The sequence below is a fragment of the Oncorhynchus kisutch genome, linkage group LG26 (genome assembly GCF_002021735.2).
Source record: "Oncorhynchus kisutch isolate 150728-3 linkage group LG26, Okis_V2, whole genome shotgun sequence".
Lineage (NCBI taxonomy): Eukaryota > Metazoa > Chordata > Actinopteri > Salmoniformes > Salmonidae > Oncorhynchus > Oncorhynchus kisutch.
Genome location: NC_034199.2, coordinates 41,191,968 through 41,210,475, shown reverse-complemented (window position 1 = coordinate 41,210,475; position 18,508 = coordinate 41,191,968). Strand labels below are relative to the sequence as shown.

Below are 18,508 nucleotides of genomic sequence, written 5' to 3'. Positions count from 1 at the left end.
TAATTCGGAGCTCTGCATTCTCCCGGGCTTTTGGCCAGGTGGGACGCTTCCCACAAAACCCGGAGAGGTTAATCGACTAAAGCTCAGCATTCAACACCATAGTGCCCACGGAGCTCATCACTAAGCTAAGGACTTTGGGACTAAAGGGCCGCCCCCAGGTGGTAAGATCCTTAACACTGATCCTTAACACTGGGGCCCCTCAGGGGTGTGTACTTAGTCCCCTCCTTTATTCCCTGATCACCCACTGTGTGGCCAAACATGACTCCAACACCATTAAGTTTGCTGACGACACAACAGTGGTTGGCCTGATCACCGACAATGATGAGGCGGCCTGCAGAGAGGAGGTCAGAGAACTGGCAGTGTGGTGTCAGGACAACAACCTCTCCCGCAATGTGAGCAAGACAAAGGAGCTGATCGTGGACTACAGGAAAAGGTGGGCCAAACAGGCCCCCATTAATCTTTTATGGATAGGGGAGACGCTAGCGTCTGAAGTGGCCAATAGCCTCGGGAAATGCAGAGAGCCAAATTCAAATAAAATGCGATAAAACTCAAACTTTCATTAAAACACACATGCAGGGTACTCAATTAAGGCTACACTCGTTGTGAATCCAGCCAACATGTCAGATTTTTAAAATGCTTTTCGGCGAAAGCATGAGAAGCTATTATCTGATAGCATGCACCCCCCTGAACCCCCTGAACGAGCTGTAAACAAAAGAATTAGCGTAGCCGGTGCTACACAAAACGCTGAAATAAAATATAAAAAATGCATTACCTTTGACGAGCTTCTTAGTTGGCACTCCAATATGTCACATAAACATCACAATTGGTCCTTTTTTTCGATTAATTCCGTAAATGTATACCCAAAATGTCCATTTATAAAGCAGGTTTGATCCGGAAAAAAACAGCTTTCCAAAACACAACGTCACTACAAAACATTTCAAAAGTTGCCTATAAACTTTGCCAAAATATTTCAAACTACTTTTGAAATACAACTTTAGGTATTTTTAAACGTTAATAATCGATCAAATTGTAGACGGGGCAATCTGTATTCGATAGAGAAAGTAAACAAACATGCACCATTTTCCCTCTTGCGTAACTATCAACAGTGTAACGTTGTTCCAGGATGTGCCTCTTCTTCGTTTCACCAATGATTAACTTCAACCCAATTCCAAAGACTGGTGACATCCTGTGGAAGTCGTAGGAACTGTAAAATGGTCGCTATCAAATTTTCGTTGGCAAAGACAACTGGGGGAACGGTCAGAGGAAAAAAATAAAAAATTCGGAACAGTTTTTCCTCTGGGTTTTGCCTGCTACATAAGTTCTGTTATAGTCACAGATATTATTGAACCAGTTTTAGAAACTTCAGAGTGTTTTCTATCCACACCTACTAATCATATGCATATAACATATTCCTGGCATGAGTAGCAGGAATTTGAAATTGTGCACGCTATTTATCCAAAAGTGGAAATGCTGCCCCCTATCCTTTAAGAGGCTAACGTCGACTGGGCTGTAGTGGAGCGGGTCAAGAGTTTCAAGTTCCTTGGTGTCCACATCACCAGCGAACTATAATGGTCCAAACATATCAAGGCAGTTGTGAATAGGGCACGACAAAACTTTTTCCCCCTCAGGAGACTGAAAAGATTTGGCATGGGCCCCCAGATCCTCAAAAGGTTCTACAGCTGCACCTTCGAGAGCATCCTGACCGTTTGCATCACCACCTGGCAACTGCTCGGATGCTCGGCATCTGACCATAAGGCGCTACAAAGGGTAGTGCGAACGGCTCAGTACACCAAGCTCCCCCCAACCCCGCTCTTGTGCACTGTTTCTACTCACTGTTTGTTTGTTACCTATGCATAGTCACTTCGCCCCCACCTACATGTACAGATTACCTCGACTAGCCTGTACCCCCTCACACTGACTCGGTACCGGTGCCACCTGTATATAGCCTCTTTATTGTTATTCTTGTTGTGTTACTTTTTATTATTACTTTTTATTTTAGCCTACTTGGTAAATATTTTCTTCTTCTTGAATTGCACTGTTGGTTAAGGGCTTGTAAGTAAACATTTCATGGTAAAGTCTACACTTGCTTTATTCCCTCGCATGTAGCAAATAAAGTTTGATTTGATTTTAAATCCATCGACTAGGGCCTAATAAATGTATTTAAATTGACTGATTTCTTTATATGAATTTAACTCTGTAAAATCTTAAAAACTGTTGCATGTTGCCTTTATATTTTTGTTCAGGGTACAAAGAAGGATAAGCTTATTAGCACTGCCAGGCCACTAACACTTTCATTTTACAATGTGTGAGAAAATCTGTTCAGCGTGTCCTTACAGTGTCTACAGTCAGCTGTGCCCCACAATCTCATATTAGGATCCCAGCAAGACACATCCTGCCTCGCCAACCAGACTTTCTTTCTTTCTACAGAATCCAGATTATTTTCCCCTCTTCAACATGAATGGTTGAAACAAAGGGGAAATGAAAAATAAAACATAAATTGAAATATAATGAATGGTTTGGGATTTTGGCCCTTATTGAAAGAGGTGATCAACAACAATGCATTACTGACAACTAGTTTGACTGCTGTGTCAACTTGAGATGCCAAGGCAATATTCTTTGAAAGGAAGTTTAGTTTCTCAGGCCTAGTGTAATATTAATAACCAAGTTGTGCGTATTTCCAAGTTTCATTGAACTATGTTCAACATTCAAACCCACGCTGCGAACCGGACACACACTCGGGATATAATGTAAGCAATAGATAAATTGCTTACGTTATTTGTGCAGCATGTCATAACTAGCTGTCTTTTGAAACTCCTGATGTAAATTGCCATTGATGGGAGAGCAGATAATGCCAAGTATCTGCCATACTCCACAGAGGTTAACATAGGAATATCTCTCACTGTCAACTGATGAATTCCACTGCAGTGCTGATTGTAATGAAAGTCTTCACTCAGTTGGACTGATGATTAAAATATTTTGTCATAGGCTTAACAACATTCCCACATAGGTGTTATTTTTGTCCAGGTGAGAAAGGGCAGTGTGGAGTGCGATTGAGATTGCGTCATCTGTAGATGTGTTGGGGCGGTATGAGAATTGGAGCGGGAATAGGGTGTCGGGCGGATGTGAGCCATGACCAGCCTTTCAAAGCACTTCATGGCTACCGACGTGAGAGCCACGGGGCGGTAATCATTTAGGCAGGCTACCTTCGCTTCCTTGGGCACAGGGAAAATGGTGGTCTGCTTGAAACATGTAGGTATTTCAGACTCGGTCAGGGAGAGGTTGAAAATGTCAGTGAAGACACTTGACAGTTCATCCTCGCATGCTTTGAGTACACGTCCTGGTAATCCGTCTGGCCCTGCGGCTTTGTGAATGTTGACCTGTTTAAAGGTTTTGTTCACAACGGCTACCGAGAGCGTGATCACACAGTCATCCTGAACAGCTGGTGTTCTCGTGCATGCTTCAGTGTTGCTTGCCTCTGGTAGGCTCGCATCACTGGGCATTTCGTGTCTGCATTTCCCTTTGTAGCCCCTAATAGTTTTCTAGCCCTGCCACATCTGACGAGCGACAGAGCCGGTGTAATGGGATTCAATCTTAATCCTGTATTGACGCTTTGCTTGTTTGATGGTTTGTCTGAGGGCATAGCGGGATTTCTGATAAGTGTCCGGCTTAGTCTCCTGCTCCATGAAAGCGGCAGCTCTAGCCTTAAGCTCGATGCAGATGTTGCCTGTAATCCATTACTTCTGGTTGGGATATGTATGTACAGTCACTGTGGGGACGACGTCATCGATGCACTTACTGATGAAGCCGATGACTGAGGTTGTGTATTCCTCAACACCATTGGATGAATCCCGGAACATATTCCAGTCTGTGCTAGCAAAACAGTCCTGTAGTGTAGCATCCGGAAATGCATATTCTTGGTACCATTTGAAAGGAAACACTTTGAAGTTTGTGGAAATGTGAAAGGAATGTAGAAGAATATAACACAATAGATATGGCGAAAATTAATAAAGAAAAGAACAACCGTATTCTTTCACTGTAATAGCTACTGGTAATTGGACAGTGCAGTTAGATTAACAAGAATTTAAGCTTTCTGCCAATATCAGATATGTCTATGTCCTGGGAAATGTTCTTGTTACTTACAACCTCATGCTAATCGCATTAGCCTTCATTAGCTCAACCGTCCTGTGGAAGGGACATAGATCCTGTAGAAGTTAACACAATGTAATTATTGTAAGTTGTTTTGTTCACATCAAAGAAATGTAATCTGCTGTTGATTACAAACTAGACACATTTCCACAATACGTTAAAAACCTAATGTTTACTTCTGGATGGGTAAATCATTAGGGTTATTGTAGGGCTGTAACACAGTAAAGCACATCAAATACATTATCCATTGCTTAAAAAATATCCATCACTCATTTATCGTGTTTAACCATGTGTTGTTGATATAGTCACTTTTCTCTCTAAGGTGACAACAGGTATGAAATTATTACCATCCTCCCAATTGATTGAGGATGATAAATGACAAACTCTACTGCCACACAGAGTATGGAAACAGAAAAGCATGATTTCCTGGCAGTTGGTGAGATGGTAGTCCATGAGGTCATATCAATGTTCTGTCTGTCCTTGAGGTAGTTTAATGAATTTAATTAAAAGGGGGATATTGGTCCCATGGGAGTCAGTGTATTCCCCTTACACAAAGACTGTCCGGGTGAGTTCGGAACCAAGGAATACAATTTATAGACACAAATAATGCTAAATTGAGAATGTTACCTTAAGGCAGAGGTACTTTATTATTGTTAACGGAGCTGTTGAGTGGAGTTATATCCCCTCTGGAATCCACTATTTCCCAAGTGCTGAACTCCGGCGTCTGTGTTGCGCTGCAGTGTAGCCTAGTGGTTAGAGCATTGGACTAGTAACCGAAAGGTTGCAAGTTCAAATCCCCAAGCTGACAAGGTACAAAATCTGTCGTTCTGCCCTTGAACAGGCAGTTAACCAACTGTTCCTAGGCCGTCATTGAAAATAAGAATTTGTTCTTAACTGACTTGCCTAGTTAAATAAAGGTAAAAAAAAAAAAAAAAAAAAAAATTAAATTGGGTGGGAGCAGTGCCAAAAACATTTCCCAGTCTTCCCTTTGATTAATAACAGATGGTAAAAACATAGCCATAAATAACACAACAGTGGTTAATATCAATAAACAAGACAACACTGGATTTAGTTCAATAAACAAGACAACACTGGTTTTATTTCAATAAGCAAGACAAAACTGGTTTTATATCAATAAACAAGAACAACTAACTCTACTTCATTTAGATAATTACCAGAAATAAGAAGTATTTCAGATGTACTCTGCTCTCATATGTGTGTACATCAATGACTCCAGAACCATGACAGAGAGTTGCTGGTACTTAATGTGTATGTCATATAAATTGACTCAAGCCCAATTATTCAAATACTGTATATAGTTTCAACCTTTTAGCCGGTGGGTCGGGTAAGTAGCAGACAAAGACTCAAGTCGACTAATACAATGGCAACCAAGTAAGTCTAATGTAGCCCTATAGGAACTTAGAGAGTCAAGAAAAATGTGACAGTTGTCTTAGAGTCCAAATGTAGAGGGACCATTTCCATTGTCCATTACAAAATAAAGGCGTGCCAACATTTAATAAGACAGAGACCAGAGTCCAGATTGGAAAGTTCTGCTGTGTGATATGTGAACGTGGAGCCAACTCTCATAGCATTAAGTCATAAAAATGTTCTGTGTGAATACACTCCTTTGGAGTAAGGTAAACCACAAACAAGTTATGTCAACTCCACATAGGTTTGCTAAATGTCAGCCAAGCCGCAGGGCAATATTCAAACAGACCACAGTCCAAATTATATGTCAGATGAGAACCTTTCAAAACAAAAAACACGTTGGTAAAAAAAACTTCAGATTTGGTCAGTGCTGAAATGAACCTTTCTATCAAGTTTGGTGAGGGTCTCTAACATACTTGTGGTGAAAAGGCTCACAATCCCTCAATGTTATAAATGTGTTGTTAATGTGTTATAAATGGGCTATTTTCACTATTCATGATCAAATCTATCAAAACCACAACAAGATATGAAGCCACATTATTACTTCTGATTTCATATACAAGGTTTTTCAAAATCCTTACAAGCCCAAACTATGATGAAACTAAACATTCTTGAAGATGGAATTGTAATTCCATCAATGTGTCACACCCTGATCTGCTTCACCTGTCTTTGTGCTTTTCTCCACCTGCCTCCATGTGTCGCCCATCTTCCCCATTATCCCCTGTGTATTTACACCTGTGTTCTCTGTTCGTCTGTTGCCAGTTCATTTTGTTTTGTTAAACCTACCAGCATTTGTTCCCCTGCTCTTGTCTGTTCTTGTTGCTGTTTTCTAATCATTCCCTGTTTTGACCTTTCTGCCTGCTCTGACCCTGAGCCTGCCTGCCATTCTAAACCTTGTCCCATCTGACTGGATTATTGACCTCTGCCTGCCGTGACCCTGAGCCTGCCTGCCGTTCTGGACCTTTTGCACCCTTTCTGGATTATTGACCCCTGCCTGCCTTTGACCTGTCGTTTGCCTGACCCTGTACTAGAAATAAACTTTTGTTTCTCAGACACTGTCTGCAACTGGGTCATACCTGAAACCTGATAGTACGAACTGGCCATGACTGACCCAGCAGACTCGGACCAGCTCTGCAAAACCCTCTCCTCCCAAGGAGCCACCATTGGAAGGCACTAGGAGTTGCTTTGTGGTCTCATGGGTGGGTTCCAGACCTTGGTCGAACACCATGACCGACCATTTAACACATTGCTGGAGCAATTCCGTGGGTTATCTGTTAGGCAGCTTACCACAACGGTGATCTCCCAGCCTGCTCCAATGTCCCGAGAACCCCGCTTTCCTCCTCCGGAACGCTACCCTGGAGATTCCGGAACCTGCCGGGCTTTTCTCTCCTGGTGAGCATATTTTTCGAACTGCAGCCTTCTTCGTTCCCCTTGGACCACTCGAGGATAGCGTACATCATGACGCTGATATCCGGGAGGGCACTCGTCTGGGCCATGGGGGTGTGGGAGCAACAATCCACCATCTGCCTCAGTCTGGAAGAGTTTGTGGAGGGGGTTCGGAAGGTGTTTGATTCTCCGTTGTCCGGGAGAGAGGCTGCTCGCAAGCTGCTCCAGCTACGACAAGACTCCTGTAGTGTGGCAGACTATGCTGAAGATTTCTGCAAGTTGGCAGCTGAGAGTGCTTGAACCCAGGAGCGCTGTTGGACAGTATCGGAGGCAGCAAAGGACGAGCTTGCATCCCAGGAACTACCGATGAATTTCGACTCGCTCATCGCCTTGACCATTCGGATCGATAGGCTATGGGAACAAAGGAATGAGAGGAGATTCAATTCCACCTTGCCTCTGAGCTATTCTGGAATGGCTCCGTTGCTGAGAGAACCCAAGGCTATCCAAGATCCGCCGAGAGCCTCCGAAGACTGCCGAGCTAGGCTGTCTCCAGCTGAACGGCTATACAGCCTTCACACTAAGAGTTGCCTGTATTGCGGGACTACTGGTAATTTCGTCTCCACCTGACCACTAAAAGACCAGGCTCACCAGTAGGAGCGAGTACTCGAGTACTCTCCCCTTACTCGCATCCCTTTTCATGCCATGTTGCTGTGGGGGAACCAATCAAAATCTCTCTGGATACTCATCAATTCTGGGGCAGATGATAACTTTATTGACGCTAACCTGGCTTCCAAGCTGGATATCCCCACTCAGCCCCTCTACATTCCCATGGTCGTTAGAGCACTGGATGGGCATTCTATAGGCCAGGTCAGCCACAATACAACCCCTATCAACCTACTGTGCCTTGGAAAAGTATTCACCCCCTTGGCATTTCTTTCCTATTTTGTTGATTTACAACCTGTAATGGACATACACAAAATAGTCCAACTTGGTGAAGTGAAATGAAAAAAAATAACTTGTTTAAAAAAAAAAAATTAAATTTAAAACGGAACAGTGGTGGGTGCATATGTATTCACCCCCTTTCCTATGAAGCCCCTAAATAAGATCTGGTGCAACCAATTACCTTCAGATGTCAATAATTAGTTAAATAAAGCGTGCAATCTAATTGTCACATGATCTCAGTATATCTACACCTGTTCTGAAAGGAACCAGAGTCTGCAACACCACTAAGCAAGGGGCATCACCAAGCAAGCGGCACCATGAAGACCAAGGAGCACTCCAAACAGGTATCTGTCCATAGGACCACCGTACACTCCAAGGAGCTGGGCTTTATGGAATAGTGGAAAGAAAAAGCCATTGTTAAAGAAAAAAAATTGGTGTTCACCAAAAGGCATGTGGGAGACTCCATAAACATATGGAAGAAGGTACGCTGGTCAGATGAGACTAACGGACTAATCCGTGGGATGTTGAACTGGTTCGTCTTAATCTACCTCATTGACATCCTCGTCTTCTCCCTCTCCACCCAAGAACATGTGCTCCATGTCCGACAGGTTCTCCAACGCCACCTAGAGAACCAGCTTTTTGTAAAAGCAGAGAAGTGTGAATTCCATTGCTCCACCATCCCCTTTCTAGGTTACATCATCGCTGCAGGGAGTGTACAGATGGATCCCGGGAAGGTGAGAGCGGTGGTGGATTGGCCCCAGCCTACGTCCAGAGTACAGCTGCAACGTTTCCTGGGATTCGCCAACTTTTATCACCTTTTTATCCGGGGCTACAGCACCCTTGCCTCCGCCCTGTCTGCATTCACCTCTCCCAAGGTTCCATTCACGTGGTCCTCAGCTGCTAACTGGGCATTCCGGGACTTCAAACACCGCTTCACCCCAGCTCCCATCTTGGTTCATCCTGACCCGTTCCTCCAGTTCGTGGTGGAGGCCGATGCTTCAGATGTCAGAGTGAGGGCTGTCCTATCCCAGAGGTCTGCCCTGGACCTTAAGTTACATCCTAGGGTCTTCTTCTCCCACCGCCTCAATGCCACAGAGAGGAAATATGATGTGGGAATCGTGAGCTTCTCATTGTGAAGATGTCGTTGGAGGAGTGGAGGCAGTGGCTAGAGGGGGCGGGTCATCCTTTCATTGTGTGGGCCGACCACAAGATCCCGTAATATCTCCCCACTGCCAAGCACCTCAATTCCAGGCAAGCTAGGTGGGCCCTACTGTTCACCCGGTTCAACTTCTCCCTTTCATATCGGCCGGGATCCAAGAATGTCAAGCCGGATGCGTTGTCACGCCACTATAGCCCCACGGCTACTACCGTTCATCAACCTGAGACCATCCTTTCCACCTAGTGCCTGGCGGTGGCACTCGGCTGGGGATTAGTGAAGCAGGTTCATGAGGCATAGTGTTCCCGGCCGAACCCTGGGGTGGCAGATAACCGGATGCTCATTCCTGACATGGTCCACTCCTCGGTCCTGGAGTGGGCCTACTCCTCCAGGCTTGCCTGCTCCTGTCGGACCCTGGCTTTTGTGCAAAAACGCTTTTGGTGGCCTACCATGGTTCCTGATGTCTCCGCATTCGTCACCGCTTGCACGGTCTGTGCACAGAACAGGACTTCTCAACAATATCCGTCTGGTCTCCTCCAACCTCTGCCTGTCCCTCACCGTCCCCTGTCTCACATCTCCCTGGACTTTGTCACGGGTCTGCCCCTGTCTGATGGCCATCCTGACCGTGGTGGATTGGTTTTCCAAAGCCGCCCACTTCATTCCTCTCACGCTACTCTCTGACAAAGAGACAGCCCTGCTCATGGTGCAGCATGTCTTCCAGATCCATGGACTGCCAGTAGACATGGTCTCTGACCGGAGTCCTCTCGGAGTCCCTCTGTTTCTGGAAGGTGTTCTGCACCCTCATTGGGTTGTCGGCCAGCCTGTCCTCCGGGTTCACCCCCAGTACAATGACCAGTCGAAGCGAGCCAACCAGGACCTAGAAAGTACTCTGCACACTGTCTGGTCTCCATTCCCACCACCTGGAGCCAGTAGCTTGCGTGGGTCGAATACGCCTGCAACACCCTTCCCTGCTCTTCATCACCCTTTGAGTGTTCCCTGGGGTATCAGCCCCCACTCTTCCCTGAGCAAGAAGAAAAGGTCAACATACCTTCAGCCCAGACGTTTGTCCGCCGCTGTCGTCGTACCTGGAGGAGAGCCCGGCAGGCTCTCCTCAAGACCACCTCCAGGTATAGACGACAAGCGGATCACCACCGGACCCCGGCTCCCCGGTATCATCTTGGGCAGAAGGTATGGCTGTCCACCAGGGATCTGCCCCTCCGGGTGGCATCCCACAAACTCTCCCCCTGGTTTATCGGCCCTTTTCCCATCTCTAAAGTCTTTAGCCCCTCTGGTGTTCATCTTCTGTTGCCCTGTACCCTCCGCATACGTCCCACCTTTCATGTGTCCAGAGTTAAACCCATGACTCACAGCCCTTTGTCTCCTGTTCCAGAAATAAACTTTGGTTTCTTCGACACTGTCTGCATCTGGGTCATACCTGAAACCTGATACAATGTAAAAATAGAAAATGGCCTCAGCCATGAAAGTATAAAAGTATATACTACTGGATTCTATATCAAGGGTATTTTCATTTCGATACAGCTCTTTCAGAAATACGATCCTTAATATATATTTCCTTGGATGAGGTCTCTCTCCATAGTACAGTGTTTATTTACCCAGAGTCTCTTTCCTTGCCTCTGTAACTAACCAAAAGGTTTCTGCTGTTGCTTTGTCACGCAGTGCTTCAGCCCACTCCACCCGACCACAGGGCCTAAGGGCATGGGTGTGACTGGCTCACAGCTCAGCTCAGCCTCCCTCTCTCCTGGATCCTCCATCCCAGGAGCAAACCTGTGGCTTGGCACCATGCTATGCCGTTAGTTATACCTCAACGGTACCCCATATAGGGATATTTCACTGAGCTAACCGAATGATATATGTTTTGTCGACAACACAATTTGTGTAACATGGTGGATATGGATGACGTTGTTGACGTTTGATAATGTTTTATTCATCTTTTATGTTACCTATGTCGATATAGGCATCCCACAGGAATTTGTGATTGAATGGAACAATTGACTGGTGAGGGGAAAATAGACCTATAATTAAAGAGTAAATTCAGCTACTCTATGATTTAAGTAAAGAACAGCAGAGGAACAATTTTACAAATGCTTTATAAAGGAAATTAAGCTTGAAAGGACCCAATATAGAGCAAATGCAACTGGTAATACGACACGTTTTAAAAACAGTCTCTTCTAAGTTTGCCTGACAACAGCTAAATCTTGCATCCGTCTGTTATTATGGTGCTTCTAATTTTGTCCAGACGAACAGGGTTTGTAAGTTCAAACGGGTCAAAATCATAAAAAAATATGTCTGTATGATCCTTTACAGAATCAGGGTTAATACCCCACATACTCACTGTATAGATCCCCCCCCCCCACGTCTCTCACACACACACACACACACACACACACACACACACACACACACACACACACACACACACACACACACACACATCCTCAGATTAGTTTGTAATTCCAGGGATAAATGCTTTTTGAAAGATGTGATATATTTATATTTTTTAAATAAATGTATATTTAGGATGCTTAGTGTAATCTGATTACAGAGAATCATAACAATTTGTGATGTGATGGCTGTGTGTGTGTGTGTGTGTGTGTGTGTGTGTGTGTGTGTGTGTGTGTGTGTGTGTGTGTGTGTGTGTGTGTGTGTGTGTGTGTGTGTGTGTGTGTGTGTGTGCGCGCGTATAAATAAATGTATAACGCTGTATATTTAGGATGCTTAGTGTAATCTGATTACAGAGAATCATAACAATTTGTGATGTGATGGCTGTGTGTGTGTGTGTGTGTGTGTGTGTGTGTGTGTGTGTGTGTGTGTGTGTGTGTGTGTGTGTGTGTGTGTGTGTGTGTGTGTGTGTGTGTGTGTGTGTGTGTGTGTGTGTGTGTGTGTGTGTGCGCGCGTATAAATAAATGTATAACGCTGTGTATTTAGGATGCTTAGTGTAATCTGATTACAGAGAATCATAACAATTTGTGATGTGATGGCTGTGTGTGTGTGTGTGTGTGTGTGTGTGTGTGTGTGTGTGTGTGTGTGTGTGTGTGTGTGTGTGTGTGTGTGTGTGTGTGTGTGTGTGTGTGTGTGTGTGTGTGTGTGCGTATACACATGCTTGCTTGTCATGTTTATCAGTACTCTCCTCCCTGTAATCAGGTACCTGCGTCAGGTGTGTACATATCTAGTACTGTGCCTTAATGGTTTTGCTATCTTTTCATATTGACATTGGTAGCTTGTTACGTCACAGGCGGTGAGTTAGCCTGGCAGCTTAACCTTAACCCAGCTAAAGAGGGCACCTCCCCCCTCCCATATTATGACATTGTGTCACTGCGAGCAGATGCCTTCCCTGGCCCCATGCTGTGAGGTAACTGTTTGTTGTTGCAATTTCTGAAGCACAAAAAAGCTTCAAACAAGACTACCTGTATGTCGATATAACTCCACCAAATAACACAAATCTGGAATGCCACATGAACTGAACGGATGTTGTTAAAAGTCAAATATAAAAGTGAAATTAAACAATGTGTTGTGTTGATTTGTGTTATGCCCACCGTATTACGGTTTTGTCACACCTTATACAGTGGTTGTGGAGTTGAAACATGTCAAGATTATTTAACTTGAACTTGAACTTGAATTAATGCCTGGGTCACAGTAGGAAGCCTCAGGAACAATCTTTGAGTGTTTATCCGTCTAATTCACATCTGTATCTAACTATCAGAATAGACATTTTCCAAATCTAACCTACCATTTATTTACAAATGTAAAAAACAATGATTAGCGCAACCAGTGGTGAGATCAGCAAAGAGTGAATTAGTTAAAAAATAGATTTTCCTATAAAAGAGCACTCTCACAGAAGTGATATTTGTTCAACCTTCAGGCTAAGCTAACCATCATCCTACATTGATAATCACCATCCTCTAGCACATAGCAACAATGTAAAATTATGCATTTGCTGGCACAGAGTACATCCAGTATAAAATTATACGTCTCAAGAAAGGGAGACACAAAATTATAGCACAAATGCTTCCATCGACAACATATAATTTAATCCTCACCAAAAAATATATCTTTCATGCCAAATTGTGTGGCCTCCTTTGAATGCTTTGCATAGGCAGGGTACAATTATCCAATTTCAAGGAAATGTCAGTAATGCCTCTAAAACCGATATTTGCTGTTCACCTCTAGTTTAACAAAACATATCAAAGGTCTTTTGATGACGGAATCCTTTCCCTTATTGAGACTCCAAGAGTATCTCTGGGCCTTAAAAAAATATTGCTGTTAAATACTGCTTTTATAGGAAATTCAACATTTTAACATCCTTCATTCTGAGGTTGGGTTGGACTCTACAGGTCCACTGTGTATGGTGATGTTAGTAGTCCCTGAAACAATGAACTGTTGCTAAGGAGAAGAAAAAAACTATAAAGGATTTGGGATGTTGAATAAAGCCTGTGAAGTTAGATAACAACCAACACAGTATCAGTCCAGAGGTTTGGGTGTTCAGTTTGAACGGTTCTAGTCCCTGGAATATAACAGGCACAGACAATAAATGCCAAACTGCAGAGAGAGCAGAGCAGCTAGAGTTTGTTTTGTCAAAGACCGACAGAGAGGCTTTAAAGGGAAAGGGGATACCTGGTCAGTTGTAAACTGAATGCATTAGGCCCATATCCCCATGGCCTGAGCTAAATGATTAGCCAAGCATGATCAAATAGCTGCTCATAATATCCAGATGACTATCGGAGCTAAACAACAGATAGTCCTTTATATGATGAATGGTTAAGCTGAGGGTTAAGCTAAGAGGCACTGGAGTGGTACACTCTTAGAAAAAAGGTGCTGTCTAGAACCTAAAAGGGTTCTTCGGCTGTCCCCATAAGAGAACACTTTGAAGAACCCTTTTTGGATTCAGGTAGAACCCTTTTGGTTCCAGGTATAACTCTTTTGAGTTCCATGTAGAACCCTTTCCACAGAAGGTTCTACTTGGAACCAAAAAAGGTTTCTTCTATGGGAACAGCCAAAGAACCCTTTGGAACCCTTTTTTCTAAGAGTTTATAGTAAGGTGGCTGTCGTGAGAGAAACTGCCACTTTACTGATAGAGAAGTCCTCTTGTATATTTCAGCTAACCAGTGTCCGCCCCTCCATGTGGCCTATTGTACACTCTTGGAAAAAGGGTTCAAAAACCATTCTTCGGCTGTTCCCATAGAATAACTATTTTCAGTTCCAACCCTTTCCACAGAGGGTTCTACATTACCTGAAACCAAAAAGGGTTCCTCAAAGTGTTCTCCTATTGGGACAGCCGAAGCACCCTTTAAGGTTCTAGATAGCACCTTTTTTCTAAGATTGTAGGTCTTACAGAATTTCCTAAGGATTACCAGAAACCAACTCCCTTCATGTTGTCTTGCCTGGACATGCTGTTCAATTAAGGGAGAGCACAAAGCACCTCCTGGACTGAGGGCAATCTGAAAATAACACACTGTGCCTCTGCTTCTCTTGTCTCCAACAGATTAGCTCAGATGCTCCCAGCCACGGGGTCCTGTATGGCTGCGCGCGAAAACATCGCAGACACAGGTGGTGTCCTGTTCCCAATCTCACTCATCCTAAAACAGCTTTGCAGCTGCCAGCGAGGAAAAAAAAGAAAAGAAGGAGAAACATCTGTTCGGAGATTGCGTTTTTGTAAGACTGATTAACGAGCATAAGCCTCTGTTGCCAATCCCCCACCTTGTCGGGCCAAGTAGTTTCCAAGCATCGTCTGATGCCTAATGCAGGGCAGAATTTACACAGAAAGATATAGAAAATAATTTAGGAATAAGAGACCTTTCATAAATCCCTAAATCTCCATCAATATGCCAACAAATTGGTGTTTTCTGAGGTGCACATGTTTAATTCAGTTGTAAAGACCACTTTACCTCCAGTCTAGATAGCAAAAACATGTATTTGTTCTCTGTTGCCAGAGAATAGCGCAAATAAGGTTTCCCCCAAATATGTGATGTTTGTCTTTTTACATTGACACCCAGCACTGTATTGCCATACCAAATTTTACACTCTGAAAGCTAGCCCAATCAAACAAATAGAACCAATTATTTACATTTTATATGTTGGAGAATGTGTTCGGAAATTGCTAAACAGAAGAGAAAAAACATAACATATGTAAACTCATCCAAACGTCAACGTTAATAATGTTGTGTGTAAGTTTAAGCAGGGCAGAAGTGGAAGAAGTGGAAGAGGAGTGGAGAAGACGTAGAGTACACCCACCACCTCTCTCCCACACCAGGGATTATTGGCCGTGGTCCGTTGCCAAGATCATGTTAGGTAAGTCCGCAGAAGGAAACAAACCGCAGGAATAAAGGTGGGAGCTCTTGGGAACGTTGAGAGTTTTGAAGGCAGGAAGAGAAAGGAAGAGAGTAGGATATGAGAGTAGAGGGCGGGAAGGGGAATGGAGGGGGCGATAGCTGCTCTTTACAGGCCGGCTGTTTTCTCTCAGGTCCTCTTCGTAAAGAGACTAGCAGGTTATTTCATAGTTTAGGGTTGTTCATTATTTGACCCAGAGAGAGTTGCTGTAATGCTCCAGGTCGCCTTGAGTGCAAAAAAAACAGCTCCTTAGACAGGTAATGCATCAGAGGGAGCAGGAGTTCATGTAAGAGGATGGTTAGTTACAGTATGACTAGAATGCGTTCCCACTGGATATTTTTTTTTAATTTTTTACTAGGCAGTCAGTTAAGTCAGTTAAGAACAAATTCTTATTTTCAATGATGGCCTAGGAACAGTGGGTTAACTGCCTGTTCAGGTGCAGAACGACAGATTTTGTACCTTGTCAGCTCAGGGATTTGAACTTGCGACCTTTCAGTTACTAGTCCAATGCTCTAACCACTAGGCTACCCTGCCGCCCCTGTTGCTCTAACCACTAGGCTACCCTGCCGCCCCTGTTGCCAAGATCATGTTAGGTAAGGTGTTGAATCATTAAAAGAGTTCAAACTAGAGGGCGCTCTAGGTCTCTGCATATCCACAATGTCATTATAGTGTTCCTGTGTGGATTGGGTTTTAGCGGCTAAAATGTCACTCTTTTATGTCACATGGAACCTGGCTCATAACATCTTCTAACATCTGTTTCGCACTGCAGTGCCTCGGGGTGGAACAAAGGTAAACAGATTATGGCTGCTGCATCTGCACCAGTCACTGGAATTGGCCTGTTTTCTAGCTAATAGATAACCGACTACAACCCCATCATTCACGGCTATTGATTCAAAGCAACCACAGGTATTCTGCATTACTTAATCTACTCATCCATCACTGTGTAATATATCTCTGTGTAATGCTATTCTGTTTTTGTTACATATTGCAAATCTCATTTACCTCTTGGGGATGTCATTCGAAAACATCATGTTAACTTTCACTGCGGATGACACACACCTGTACATTTCAATGAAACATGGTGAAGCCCCAAAATTGCCCTCGCTAGAAGCCTGTGTTTCAGACATAAGGTAGTGGATGGCTGCAAACTTTCAGCTTTTAAACTCAGACAAAACAGAGATGCTTGTTCTAGGTCCCAAGAAACAAAGAGATCTTCTGTTGAATCTGACAATTAATCTTGATGGTTGTACAGTCGTCTCAAATAAAACTGTGAAGGACCTCGGAATTACTCTGGACCCTGATCTTTCTTTTGACAAACATATCAAGATTCCATCTACGTAACATTGCAAAAATCTGAAACTTTCTATCCAAAAATGATGCAGAAAAATGAATCCATGCTTTTTTGAACTTCTAGGTTAGACTACTACAATGCTCTACTTTCCGTCTACCCGGATAAAGCACTAAATAAACTTCAGTTAGTGCTAAATACGTCTGCTAGAATCCTAACTAGAACCAAAAAATGTGATCATATGATTCCAGTGCTAGTCTCCCTACACTAGCTTCCTGTTAAGGCAAGGGCTGATTTCAAGGTTTTACTGCTAACCTACAAAAAAAACTACATTACATGGGCTTGCTCCTACCTATCTTTCCAATTTGGTCCTGCCGTACATACCTACACGCTACGGTCACAAGATTCAGGCCTCCTAATTGTCCCTAGAATTTCTAAGCAAACAGTTGGAGGCAGGGCTTTCTCCTATAGAGCTCCATTTTTTATGGAACGGTCTGCCTACCCATGTGAGAGACGCAGACTCGGTCTCAACCTTTAAGTCTGTACTGAAGACTCATCTCTTCATTGGGTCATATGATTGAGTGTAGTCTGGCCCAGGAGTGTGAAGGTGAAGGGAAAGGCTCTGGAGCAACGAACCGCCCTTGCTGTCTCTGCCTGGCCGCTTCCCCTCTCTCCACTGGGATTCTCTGCCTCTAACCCTTTTACAGGGGCTGAGTCACTGGCTTACTGGTGCTCTTTCATGCCGTCCCTAGGAGGGGTGCTTCACTTGAGTGGGTTGAGTCACTGTCGTGATCTTCCTGTCTGGGTTGTGCCGTGGCGGAGATCTTTGTGGGCTATACTCGGCCTTGTCTCAGGATGGTAAGTTGGTGGTTGAAGATATCCCTCTATTGGTGTGGGGGCTGTGCTTTGGCAAAGTGGGTGGGGTTCCTGTTTGTCCCTCTCCGGGGGTATCATCAAATGGCGCCACAGTATCTCCTGACCCCTCCTGTCTCAGCCTCCAGTATTTATGATGCAGTAGTTTATGTGTTGAGGGGCTAGGGTCAGTTTGTTATATCTGGAGTACTTCTCCTGTCTTGTGTGAATTTAAGTATGCTCTCTCTAATTCTCTCTTTTTTTCTCTCTCTCGGAGGACCTGAGCCCTAGGACCATGCCTAGGGCATGGACTACCTGGCATGATGACTCCTTGCTGTCCCCAGTCCACCTGGCCGTGCAGCTGCTCCAGTCTCAACTGTTCTGCCTACGGCTATGGAACCCTGACCTGATCACCGGACGTGCTACTTGTCCCAGACCTGCTGTTTTCAACTCTCTAGAGACAGCAGGAGCGGTAGAGATATTCTTAATGATCGGCTATGAAAAGCCAACTGACAGTTACTCCTGAAGTGCTGACTTGCTGCACCCTCGACAACTACTGTGATTATTATTATTTGACCATGCTGGTCATTTATGAACATTTGAACATCTTGGCCAAGTTCTGTTATAATCTCCACCCGGCACAGCCAGAAGAGGACTGGCCACCCCACATAGCCTGGTTCCTCTCTAGGTTTCTTCCTAGGTTTTGGCCTTTCTAGGGAGTTTTTCCTAACCACCGTGCTTCTACACCTGCATTGCTTGTTGTTTGGGATTTTAGGCTGGGTTTCTGTACAGCACTTTGAGATATCAGCTGATGTAAGAAGGGCTATAGAAATACATGCGATTTGATTTGATTTATGCTAGAATACAAAATCCTAGATGTTTATTTATTTAACCCTATAATACATATAGATTTGGTATAGGTATACGTACCGGAGATTCATGTATTGTATTTCCTCTATTTTTCT

General features: G+C 44.0%; 1 long non-coding RNA gene across 1 annotated transcript; it reads left to right on the top strand.

Moving 5' to 3' along the window:
• The first annotated feature begins 14,041 nt into the window (after positions 1–14,041).
• Positions 14,042–17,549, top strand: LOC116357700 (uncharacterized). The gene is made up of 3 exons (XR_004205618.1): positions 14,042–15,364; positions 16,173–16,309; positions 17,444–17,549. It is a non-coding gene; the product is annotated as an uncharacterized LOC116357700 (long non-coding RNA).
• Positions 17,550–18,508: the final 959 nt, after the last annotated feature.